At 36.5% G+C, this 12553-nt stretch overlaps 1 protein-coding gene across 5 annotated transcripts in view; it reads right to left on the bottom strand.

The window, feature by feature from the left end:
• Positions 1–12553, bottom strand: part of ESRRG (estrogen-related receptor gamma) — a 346513-nt gene that overhangs the window by 58493 nt on the left and 275467 nt on the right. The gene's annotated exons all lie outside the window — the stretch shown is intronic.

Here is a 12553-nt window from a genome sequence, read left to right as displayed (position 1 = left end):
AGTCTAAATTGGCATTACTGCAAAAATATGTGTTCTCACAGAATTTTGGACTTCTCCAAGGCTATTTATGGAAACGCCATTTTGACAGTGTCTTTTCTCTTAGCACACCCATCACAATACTATGTCTGCAATCTTTCCTCATGTTTATGTATTGAGTAATTATGAACTACACTTTTGTTGGTGACGTGCTATGCAATTCTTCCCTGCTTTTTTTATTCTTTTAAAGAGCAAGACAATGATTTGTGGAACCTCATCAATTTCACACTTCATCTTTCAAGCTTCCTCAAAAGGTATGGCAGAATTCTGAACTTATTCCCTCTTTGTTCTGCATGCTATTTTATGGTACTACAAAATCTAGACCAGTAGGCACAATGGAAAACCGCCCAAGAAGCTTACACCATATCTCAGCCTCTGATTGGGGCTAACGCATTTTCAGGATCATTCTATTTTATCATGATTTATAATCTAAGTATACTTCACCCATACAGAAAACTGTATTAGAAACTAGAATATCTAAAGTAATTTAATAAGCCCATGCTAGACTGAAGCTAAAAAAAAAAAAAAAAAAAGCGGGTACTTCTAAACCTAAGCATCAACTTTATATGAAAATCTGGGCTTGGAAATGTGGTAGATATTCTTACATTTTGGCTTTACATTTGCAGCCAAAATATGAGCATTTTGTATTTTGTATTGTTATTTTGTTCGCAAATTTTTTTCAGGATTAGATAGGAGTTACACAACAGGGTTTCATTTGGGGTCTCTGAGTACTCTTGCAGTACAATTACGGAGTAATTCTAACTTCAAGATAAAAGATCTTATATTACTAGTTTCCAGTGTATTTGGCAAAGGACATGGCTCTTCTGTACTTCACTCTTCCTGTTCATGTATTGTAACTTTCTGTTTCTTAAAATTCCATCTGCTACAAGAGTAAAGTTCAACAGTGGCTTATATGAGTTCATAGTACAGACGGTCACATTTTATGACTGTGAGGAATTTGAAATTCCTGGTTTCTACTCCCTTTCTGACTTCTCTGAGCGGTTGCTTATTTTAGAAAGGGGAAACTTTATCTCTTACTCAGGTAGGAAAAAAACAGTGATCTAGGTCAATATGTTCAGGCTGGAAGGTACTGACATACCACATCACAGCATCTTCCTGTGCAGTATCGCTCCTGCCTGCAAATCTCAAGAGTTAATACGGAAGAAGAAATTTAAGTTTTTTTGTTTCACTATTTGCAGTGGGTTAAAGTGACGATTGTTCAACAACAAAACTAAAACTTCAAAATTAACTAGCTAAATGGGCATCAAATCAAGACATAACATAGTAAAATAAAGAAAATAATGTTCAATCTCAATGTGGTGGAATCACTTCCTATTAGCGATATCTTGTAGCATTACGTTGAAAGGTGGAAACAAAGGAGGAAGATCCGTTCTCTGCACATATTATGGTTTCCGGAGGTGGCAGGTAAAAACATTCCAAAGTGTGCAGCTTGAACACTGGGGAAAAAAGCACTCAGGAAGAAAGTATTTGTCTCTTCCTCAAAAAAAGTTGGGTAGCAGTGTATATAATGATGAGTATAAAGGTAGAGTCTGGAAAAAACCCTGATAATAAAAAACCCTGTAAAAACCCCTGATAAGTATCTGTATTTTATACAAAGTATCAGAGTGTACAAACATTTGCCCCAACACTTTCTAGAGTACTGAGAACACTGCAGATGTTAGTGGAAGATGTGGTTGAGGATGCCGTCAAGTCAATTAAAGCCTTTACATTTTTAAACAGATATTTCTATATTTACATAATGTTCCTGAAAAAATGTCTTTAAAATGCACTTTTCCTTTGTCTTTATATAAACTTTCCTCTGTTATTCCATGAGTATCAAAGAATTGTGCATACATTAGAATCCGAAAGTGAAACTGATATACATATTTATAAAAAACGTAAAATAGTATCTGGCTCTACCAGCTAAAACCCGAAAAGAACAGCAGATTAAGTTTTTACAATTCCTGTAACAAGTGTAGATATTCTGTGTTTCATCTTGGTAAAGTAACGGAAAAGAAAATGAAACATAAGAAGTTAATGGGCATAGGCAAAGTTCTCTGGACATAAATGTAAAGAATCCAAGTAACTCTTCATTTTTAATTTTAAGTATTCTCCTGAACATATTTAACACTTCATTCATGCCCAGAGTGTACCTGATTTATACACTAGCTCATATATCCCGCTAGCCTCATAACCTGACATACTGCCTACCATCCTGGAGTGACAGGTTATCCTGTTTGCGGCCTCTGCATCTCATCTTGAGGTAATACTTGAGCAATTAATGGAAAGCTTATTAGTGATACCACTTTATTGATACTACTGCTAGCAATTTTCCGTACAAAAGCATAATGGTTAGCTTGCGTATCGACTATTCTTTCATCGTTAGCACCAGGAGTGGATCAGAGTTAATGCAGAAAATCCCAGCTGAAAAATATAACTATAATGTGCTCAGTGTTTTCCAGCCTTTTTGACTGTCCATAATGTTGCACACAATTAATACTATGAGGTAAATTGATTTCACTTTACTAAAACACAATAATTTTTGAAACAATTAGACCATATACTTTGATTATAAAATGCCCGTGCTCTAAAAGAGAAAACAGTGACAATTTTCTTCTAATCTCATAGGTAATGTTGGGCCTTTGGGAAATGGGTTAATAAATTCTAGTTTTTTAAACCAGGCAGACTGATTTACTGCAAACTTCCCCCATTACAGTTATAGTAGATATCTATCAAATTGCTTATGAGAACAAATTTATGGAAAATATCCAAGAGTAATGTTTTGTTCTTATTAAAATACATGAATATGTATGTAATTTTAGCCAGACTAAATGAACAAAAAACAAAAAGAAAGAGAAAAAAGGTCAACATTTGTTGTCACAAGAATTATTCTTTTCCACAAGAAACAACTCCTCCCTGTTAAAAATGCCTTTATATAAAAGATGTTTGTCTGAGGAGAATATTTTTGTTTAAACTGTAATGGCAACTGCTATGAAGAAAAATTGTACTAAGTGTACAAGGGTATGTTAATACAAGTAATTGGGCACCATAATTACATAAACATTATTTAAAAGAGGAAATAAAGCATAAAATTTCCTAATCCCCAGGATTTTCATATAGAACAGATGCAGAATTAAAAAAAAAAAAAAAGTTTTAAGTTAATAATTCCTGAGAAGCAGTCTATTTAAATTGGCACATGCTTGCCCTTCTGAACGCAGATCTCAATGGGAATGTTCACCTCGTGCAATGCTAAATAGGCGCTTATTTAATTTTTCTAGGCGCATAAAAAGAATATTTACTACACAAGACACCAAAGTCTTCTCACTCAATGCACTGCAAATCTAGCATCATTCTACTGAAGGTTGTACATTACTCCAGTTACTTCTAAGGGCAGGAAGAGCAAACAATTTACTTTCATGGACTTTGTATTTTTTCCAGATACTGTGTTCCTTTCAAAGTTTTCTGCCTTCTCTCCTATTTCTCTCCCAAAGTTCTCTTCCTCCCATTAAAACACATACATTGAACTCATTCTTTCTTTCTTTTTTCTTTTAGACATCTAACTAGACATTTCTGCCTGGATTTCATTCCTATGGACTGTGACATCCAATTTAAAAGATGTTAAGGCTAAAACAAGAGCAGAATTTACTGGGTAAAACAACGACAGGTTATGTACAAAATAACCTAATTAAACAAACGCAAAACCAGAAACCTAGAGAAATATCTCAAGATATTTATAACTAGCACCCACAAAACACACAAATGTGTATAATCCTCTTACAAGGACAGTTTTTGAGCAATTTAACCATGAAGTGTACATACAAGTCAATCCAAAATTGTATTTGTGACATCCACTACAATATCTAAGTCTCTTCTTATCATCCTCCTCCTAGCGCGATTATGATAAGAGATTTACCATACTAGTTCACCATAAAACTCAGTAATAATTGAATTGTATTTCACCTTCATCAGAAATCCAAAATTTCTAGCAGGAAGAGCCTTGGCAATGCTACAAAAAAACGTTTTCCAATGTCCCCTTTCATGAAACATGTAGTGCCTTTAACCTGTTACTGTGTATGTTACTCCCGCCATATTTGAACAGGGAATTCTTTTAGACATTCTTCCCCCCTGCTTTTTTTTTTCAATTGAAACATTAATAATTTTGAATTATTAAGAATACTGTTTTTTTGCCTTCGGAAGTAATCATTTCAACAGAAGTTTTGCAGTTTTAGGTTCACTTTCTGGGTTTTTTTTTCTAACTTTTCCTATCTATATAGTCAAAGTATACAGGCTAGTTCACGTAATATTTTACTTGAAGCATTTATATATACATTCGCTATGATATTAAAGACATTAAAATTCTTAGGTCAAGAAAGGACAATCACAGCTTAAAATATTCACGCAAAGTAGAAATAAAACACAAGAAAAATATTTACTTGACACTATTGCCAAGAGTATCAGAAATGCTCTTAGTATAATCATCATTGGGTTTTAAGGCTTCTCTAGTTGCTTTGAAAGTCAGATTAAGAAACTATAATCTATATCTAAAGGATAGATACATAGAATTTGGTTTTATTACTAATCCATTCTTCTTGATCTGACCAAAGAAAGCACAAAAGAAACAGATGCACATATATATAACTTCTAAATTCTTAACTGGATACAAAGGGCAGTCAAATAATTCTTGAAGATAGATGAGTTCCCCGGGTCCTATAAGTTCCCCATGAAAAAATGTAATTGCTGTCACCTCTGTGATCAGGAAAACAGACATAGGCTTAAAGGAAAAGGAGATGACATGATCCATAATGTGCTGCAGTGAATAAACTTCTCTTTCTCCAGCAGGAACTCTTGAGAGAACAATCACCAAAGGCTGGGTGTGCTTTGCACTTCACAGCGTAACTCAAACAAATTACACTGCGTTGTTTAATGGGTAATAAAAGCTAAGAGTCAAAATTCCTTACTCATTCTTTTATCCTGCCTTACATAGGTAATCCTTCCATACAAATGCAGGAAACTAAAAGTCTTGAGAGCTGTTGGCAAATAAAGTCCCTGCGTGGTTCAGTTTACAGCGTTTAGATTTTGCCTGTTCCCGCACCTCCAGCTTACTCCCATAAGACCCAAAATCATACCTAGGATTGTCCTGTAAGCAAAACAAGACTGATTCTTCCTCTTCCTCTTTTCCCTCTCTTTGACCTTACAACTTTCTCTTTGGATCAGAACCTCCCTCTGCAACGTGCTTTGCTTGTTCCAGAAGGTATTTTGATCCCGAGGTCAAAATTGGATCCATTTTTAGACAGTCAAGTTTGGTTTTTTTCTACTAATTTTCATCTAGACTAGATATATTCAGAAGAATGGTATAAAATATGCAGCGAGTCCTGAACAAGACAGCACTGCTTATTGCATTATAATGACATAAGAGGAATAAGATCTTGCCTGTATTTTCAAAGGCAACTGATTCAAATGTTTTTCTTCTAAGCCTCAATTTAGTTAACCTGCAGAAAAGAAAGGAACTGACCATGGAAGAACATTCCTTTAAGTATGCTTATAGCCAGCAAAATTGTGCGTCAGTTATAGGAAACGTCAATATGTTTTCTGGGAATAGTCAGCCATATCATTTATTGGAGAAAATCAAAACAGACGGCACTGAGGATTGATCCTATGAGGAAGGCCTTTGGGACTGAATATGGGACCTTTTTTAATCAGTGATCTCAATGGTCTTAACAAATCTGATATTTTCTGATACTGTTTCTTAAGGTTTTACATGCTTCCCATTTGCTGACATGGGAGATTTATGTGAACATCGTACACCTTGGCGATGTTCAGGAGCATTTGTTTCTTGAATTGAGGCAGGTTTTAGAAACTGTAACACAATTCATTTGTTACTGCCTTTTCCCCATTTTACAGAGTTAAGTTATTTTCCACTTGTCATGCCATTGTGTCAGAGATGGTGTGGTACGGTGTATTGATACCTCTTTATTATTCTCTCCAGCTTGTGCCTTTCCTTTTAGATTGCTTAGTGATCTTCTTTTCAAACTATCTATGAAGAAGAGTGGAAGTGTAGTAAACTTCTCTACTTTGTGCCAAGTTTGTTCTCTCACTGATGGTACTTACATATTTCTCGAAACTAGTTTAATTTGCAGCTAAGCACTAGATCAGAAAATTGGGCCAGATATGCCAAACGCATCAACCCAGTAGAGTCTTAGTGTATCTGGACCTTTGAATTAGGACAATGAGCAAAAAGCAAATATGAGAACATCCTGCAAAATTAAAATTGAGAGTCTTATCTTTGTCCAGTCCTTTTAACATCCAGAGTGAATTTTAGTACTTCTAATCAAGCTCCACATCAAAAACTTCCTGAAGTTCAAAAAAGTTCAGAGTCAGAGTTCTGTGATTTTGGTTGGTACCTTCCCTACTTCCAGAATCGTGTGGTTCATTTTTGTATTCAAAGCCATTTCCACCAAACAGCATTAAAATATAGTTAAAAATCCTATACACAGACTTCTTGATTTTTAAAATGACCTAATTAAAAGATGGGGAAATTCTCCTTGTAGCTACATAAATATGTAAGATAGCGTAAAAAAGCTTTTCATACGCTTGTTATTTATTTTTCCCACTCTATGCTATTGCTTCTACTCTGAGGAATGCACTTAAATCTTTGCACTAAACGCAAAGAAATGCACTACATACTTTACATTTCTTAAGCCATGGAATACACCATATCACTGAGTTATACAATTCTTGTCAAAATTCCACGCAGTTGGGAATTGTCACAGTGAACTAAATGGACTGGGATTTCAAGTGCTGGATACTATATTTAACAGCCAGAGAAGCTCTTAGGTCTTGTTTAAGAAAGAGAGGGCATAATTGATCTACAGAAAATCCTCTTTTGGCAACAAATGCATGAGAAAGAAAGGCTCTATGTACTGAATTTTAAAGTTTCTGTCTATCATGAACATACTTTGCAACATTAAAAAACAAACACATATACAAACAGGTTAACTACTATGTACATAAGGTCTGAAGTATCAGTAAAGAAATTTTGCCTGTGCTGGAAGAGATAGAAAACGGTTCAACTTCAGTTATGTGGACCAATGTTACTTGTGATGAAGAAAGCAGACATTTACCTGTTCATCTCAGACTGTTGCTACTGAACTGGGCCATAATCAGATGATTTCTAGACAGCTCTCACATGTCATGCATCATAAAATGAATGGTGATTCCAAAGGTATAATGCCCAAACTGGTTAATGCATATTATTAGATTTTAAAAAGTGTAAAACTAAGTCAGTTCAGAAATTAGAACAGAAAACATCTTATTACATGTAATTGCAACACAGTCCATCCTGCCAATGGCAAAATTCAATGGCTAGGCTAGTAATTCCTCCACTGAGAATACGTAGGAAGAGACAAAGAATTTCTTTATGTCCTTCTCATTCATCAACATATGCCACAAAAAAATGGTGTGGATTATTTAGTGCTAGTTTCAATTTACATTATTAATGTGAGGAACCAGACTAAATACTGCTTTGCAAGAAAGTAAGCATTGCAAAGAAACAAAACTATTGTAAAGGTGCAAAAACTTAGCTTAAAAAAGTCAGTTGGTTTGTGGACATGTCCTCCCCTCTTTTCAGTTTTGATGTACAACTGTGAACAAAACTGTAAAAGAAGTAATTTGGGTGTGGGGTTAATGAAAGTTGGTGGTCTTTTTCCACCCAAACAAAGGTTCTTAACTCAGCCCATGAAAAAACAGGTAAGTCTATCTTTCAAGAGAAGGTTTTCCATCACACTTTATTCTTTATTAAGGAGCAGTTTACCTGAGGACATGCTTAAAGATCAGTGGCATGTTCCACTGCATAAAGATCTGTGATTAAAATAAGGTGATTTTATACAGTTTTCTTGACGAACAAATGCCTGCAGTACTTACTCAGAGAAAACTCTGACTGAAACTCCCATGCCACTAAAATCCCGATTGCGGACTTTTTCCATCGTGAATAATATTCAACATACCCTCCTAACTAATGCAAGCAGTATTACTGCCATTTATCTTTCTTTTTCATTGTTTTTTCCTCAGTTACTTCTCCAGCAAAATGCAGTGTTTTATTGTTAATTGTGATAAAAAAAAGAAATGAGCCAAATCAATTACAGTCCTCTGTCAATCTCTATGGTTGAGGCACAACTTTTACTGTTTTAATTAAATGAAGAAATGGGTCTATTGTTTAAAGGTATTAAAGAAGGCAATTCAAAACTTGAAGTAAAGCCTTTTTGGTTTTACTGAGGGGCAGAGATGCCTGTTAAAGCAATGCAGGTCTCTAACAGAGTTTCATAGCAGCTGTGAAATTTATAAGAACCACAGAAACAATCAGCTGTGCATTTTTTCTTGTAGCTAAAGTACCGCTAGTTCTAAAGGGTTTGTGTTGTGAAGACATTGCTACCGACAAAATGTTGCTGTGACTTTAATCCTGGGCTAGCAAGAAGACAGAATCCTTAATGAAGATGGAAATCTAACACATGAACAGGAAAAATTCTGAAGTAAAAACAACAACCAAAAGCCATATGGGTTGTCACTGACAGGGGGAAGATTAGCGGAGTTACACTGTTTATTATCAACATACAGCTGATCCTTTACGTGATGACAGTAAGTTCCAGTCCTACTCCCATTAAAGTCAGCAGAAGCTTTACCACTGCATTCAGCTGGAAGAAAAAGAGCCGTCTGCATTGAAAAAGCCCATCAGGCCAAACTCAGATCAGTTGCTTCACATACATAAAGTAATTACCCAAAGAGCAAACAAAGACCTCTGCACAAGTTGAAACTCCTCAAGCCCTTGAAACAGTACTAACGCAGCATTTTGAAGTTGCAGGAATAAGTCTTAAAAGGGTCGGACTAGCCCCAGTTATAGACTCTGTTTCCAAACTGCAATCAGCAGTTGCTGAGTACAATGGCTTTCAGGGATTCCTTCCTCTATTCATGGATGCACATATATACAGCTAGGAATGTATACCCCAGTAGCAAGCTGTTTCCCAGCTGTACAGTGGTTTTTGCAGGCCATTTTACCCCTCTCAGTCCTAGTGAATAAGAGCACAAGGTGGGCTAAATACCACTTGCAGAATACAGGTCCGTGCCATACCACTGCCCACTACGCTAAACAGGATGTTCCACACATCCTTGGCAAAGACTTGAGGCAGGCTTTGGGGAATTCATAGTTTTGGTCACTATAAAGTAAGAAGGCATCAGAGGGCATATCTGCTGGTTACACAGCACATATCACATGTCACACTCCCAATCCACAGGAAGAAAAGTGAATGACAAAAATTCCACTAACTTCAATGGGCTTGAGTGATCAGTTATTTGTTGTACAAAGTCTTTCTAACCACTACAAACAAAACTTGCAACAACAACATAGAGATTTTTTGTAGAAACTGAGAGAAAAGTGCAACCTCACCTTGAATGCAAAAGAAGTAACTCACTGGAGCAAGGTGAAAAAATTAAATGTTTTATTCTAATGCTAATTATATTTTATATATGTTATATATATTATACTAAAGTATTATCTTAATGTAATTATACATTTAGCATCTTAATTATATAAAAAAAAATATCCTGAGAAACCTGAATTTCAACAACAGAAGTATTTGTTGTAAATGGGATTTGACATATGTGTGAAACTGGATAAAAGGATTTTCAATCAAAGCCTGTCTCCTAGCAAGCTCTATAGTAGAGGGTTGGCACAACAGGGAATGCTGAGCAATTATGAAACTACATAATGATTCATCTTTACTTTTCCTTTTTCTGACTCGCTCTTTTGTGTGATCAGCAGAGGCTCAAACACCAAGAAAAACTGGGACAGTATGCTGTTTACATAGTCCCCTTTTTTACTCCAAACATCCCTGGGCCACAGGGATCACCAAAGAAGCCAGCCTAAGAAGAACATAAAACATTATTACTCTTCTGGTTTTCCCTAAATGCTCTAGGTAGCCGTCACTTTATCCTGTGTACACCACGTTCCATTACTGCCCAACCTAATAAAGACTTCTGTCACAGCGATAGCTTTTCATCTTCAGAGCTCCTTTCTCCTCTCCTGATAAGGCTGCCAACTCTACTCTCTGTAAATGAGCTCATGCGAACACTTTATTTTCAGCTTGTGGAAACAAAAAGGGCCACTGCTCAGCTTCAGAGCTTGAGGGGGCGGTTTTCTATCTTCAAAGCATGACCAAGGAGTTCGAAAGGGATTAAAATTAAACTGGTAAGCTTAGCTTAAATAAGAAACTTGAAGCAGGACTGTTGCACTTGCAAACCCTGCTTTTTCTTTGAAAGCTTCAGAAGTCCCTTAAAAATGGTCATTTTAAGTCATTTTTATTTGTGTATTCTTAAACCTTTGGCTACTGCTTAGATAACACTGCTAGCCAGTAACCCATGTTACTATCAATAGCCGCACATGGCTGAACATCTCACTTACAGGACAGATGGTTTATCCCATCCCAGTGCACTCAGTTCAAAAACATGTGAATTGCAGTTCAGCTTCCTTATCCAAACAGCAAATAAATTAAAATTTTTTGCAATCAGTGGCATATGTTTGCATCTGTGTACAGAATGACTTGGGCCAAACCTGAACTACGTGTTTCATTCAGTGACATTCTAAGTATTGTATGAATGACCAATTCCTGTTTGCTGCGCAATGAAAGATATGAAAGAAAAACAAACTTTTACAACGACTTCCCCTGCTGTTAGATTTTAGACATGAAATTTGTTTCACCAGATAGCTACTTACTATCTAGTGGCTACAAACATTTGTTACATTTTTAAAAGCTTACATAAAATAACTCCTTAGGAACAAAGCAAATTGACTGTCCACCTCTTGAGATACTTTGTTTCCAGATCAGCTGTAGTTGGCCAGGTGGAGAACCAAGCAAGCGGTAGCTCAGGGCACAGGTATTCCAACTGCGTAACATACGGTTCAAAATCCACCCAAATAAAAATTATTTGCTGGTCTTATATTACTAATCTGTTCACATTAGGAACGTACCAAAGAAGCAGCACACCTTGCTCAGCTGAAGTTGAAGGCCCAACTAATACAGATGTTGGCAGTTAAAACTTACTGTAAACGTGGGTTTAAAGGAAAGACATGCGGGAGTAAGGAGTGGTCGTTTTGCAAGAGTCCTCGAGGAGTTTTAGATACGGAGGTTTCCCTCAAGGTGCTCTCTACACGGTGTCATTCTTCAAGACATTGGAAATACACTCTTACCACCTTATTATCACTGCTATTACTATTCGCCCTCTGTAGAGGCCCAATATTGCTGTCCACTGCTGTACATTGTACATTTTGGGCTGGTTTATGTAGCAAATTCCCCATTGTTGAAGAGTTTTAATAGGACAGTAAGTAACATGGCAGAGGGAAGCAAAACAGCCTTTCCTGACTGGAAAGACTTTAATATGAAGTATGTAATGGAATCTTGATTTTTTTAACACTGTCATAAGATGAACACTGAAGGATACCCAGAAACTGCAAATGACCATTGGAGGGCAGAATCTCCATGCCAAAATTACAGCAAATATCTGTTAAGATATTTTTAAATAAGAAATGCAATGCAACCTTCCCTCTAAGAAACTTCTTGAAGAAAGAAAGGATTAGAAATGGCTGTATCCAAAGATACTACAAAACACTACAAAGAAAATACAAAGCTGGCCAGGACTGAACACCGAAAGAAGCATGAAAAGGAAGCTGGACAGAGACGGGCTTCCTACACCACAAATAGGAAAGGGGTTTTGGGAGATGGTTTGACTAGGTTCAAAAGAACTAACTTCTGAAATCACAGCCAGTAGCCCAGACAGCTGTTAGAAATTGACTCCAGCAAGTAGCAAAGCTCTGTTTAGTAACCATACCATGCATGCTTAGCTTGACAAAGTGGGTCCTTCTTTCCACACCCAAATAGGCAATCCTTGCCATCTTTTTGCCCCGATCCCATCTCCATGCTCCCTGGTGTCTTCGCCCACCACAAGCTATTTGATATCCACGAGTATTGAAAACAATACCATTAAACCCAAAGGGGTGTATGCAGGATAGATTTGAAAACAAGTTCATGGAGCAGCATTGGCCTGATCCTGCTTCTGCTACTTAGAGTAGTTTTAACAGCCTATTAACTTCAAAGGCACAGGACTATGCTACTGAGATTTAGTAGGCCCCCTTTATACTCTCACAGCATCTCCATAGTACTACCAGAAAACTACTATTCTTAATATAATTAAATTATATTATTAAGAACTTGAGGCCTCTGGCTTCTCCAGTCGAGACAGTAATCTGTTCCTATTAGCATGTAGGGGCTATAACACACACTGGATACAAAAACCATTAGTAGTAACTAATTGCAATTGACTAACTGATGACAGGTGACTGATCTTAATCACGTGGAGGGACTTGGGGACCTTCTCTTATTCCAGAAGAGAGGTACTTTTGCCACTCCTAGAAGAGGTACTTGCTTCATATAGCTCAAAACCAGTTAGCATTGCCCAAGAATATGTACACGAC

Source organism: Charadrius vociferus, unplaced genomic scaffold (genome assembly GCF_000708025.1).
Source record: "Charadrius vociferus isolate BGI_N301 unplaced genomic scaffold, ASM70802v2 scaffold261, whole genome shotgun sequence".
In the NCBI taxonomy this organism is placed as follows: Eukaryota; Metazoa; Chordata; class Aves; order Charadriiformes; family Charadriidae; genus Charadrius; species Charadrius vociferus.
Note: the sequence above shows the minus strand (reverse complement) of the source record. Positions and strands in the feature narration are given on the sequence as shown.